This window comes from Pteropus alecto, unplaced genomic scaffold (assembly GCF_000325575.1).
Source record: "Pteropus alecto unplaced genomic scaffold, ASM32557v1 scaffold312, whole genome shotgun sequence".
Taxonomy (NCBI): Eukaryota; Metazoa; Chordata; class Mammalia; order Chiroptera; family Pteropodidae; genus Pteropus; species Pteropus alecto.
This window is the reverse complement of record NW_006433948.1, coordinates 3,141,413-3,141,646: the sequence shown is the minus strand read 5'-3', so window position 1 is coordinate 3,141,646 and position 234 is coordinate 3,141,413. Positions and strand designations below refer to the sequence as shown.

The window sequence follows — 234 nt, the reverse complement described above, 5'->3', positions numbered from 1 at the left end:
TAATTTGTTCTTTCTCTTATTTTTAGCGTCAAACGCTCTCGACTGAACTGTCGAAAAGGGCAACCGCCTTGAACTTGTGCAGCCACACTCCAGTTGCTTTACAAACTCTTCAAGCGGGGATGAGAACTTAAAAAAAAACACGCCCTATGGATAAAGAGATACTGAGCCCAGGGATGGGGATGGGAGCCCCGGGGCGGCGGCGGCGGCGGCGGAGGAATACGGGGGCAGGTCGCA

The 234-nt window shown here is 53.0% G+C and overlaps 1 protein-coding gene across 2 annotated transcripts in view; it reads right to left on the bottom strand.

The window, feature by feature from the left end:
• Positions 1 to 234, bottom strand: part of OGT (O-linked N-acetylglucosamine (GlcNAc) transferase) — a 39,438-nt gene that overhangs the window by 38,151 nt on the left and 1,053 nt on the right. The gene's annotated exons all lie outside the window — the stretch shown is intronic.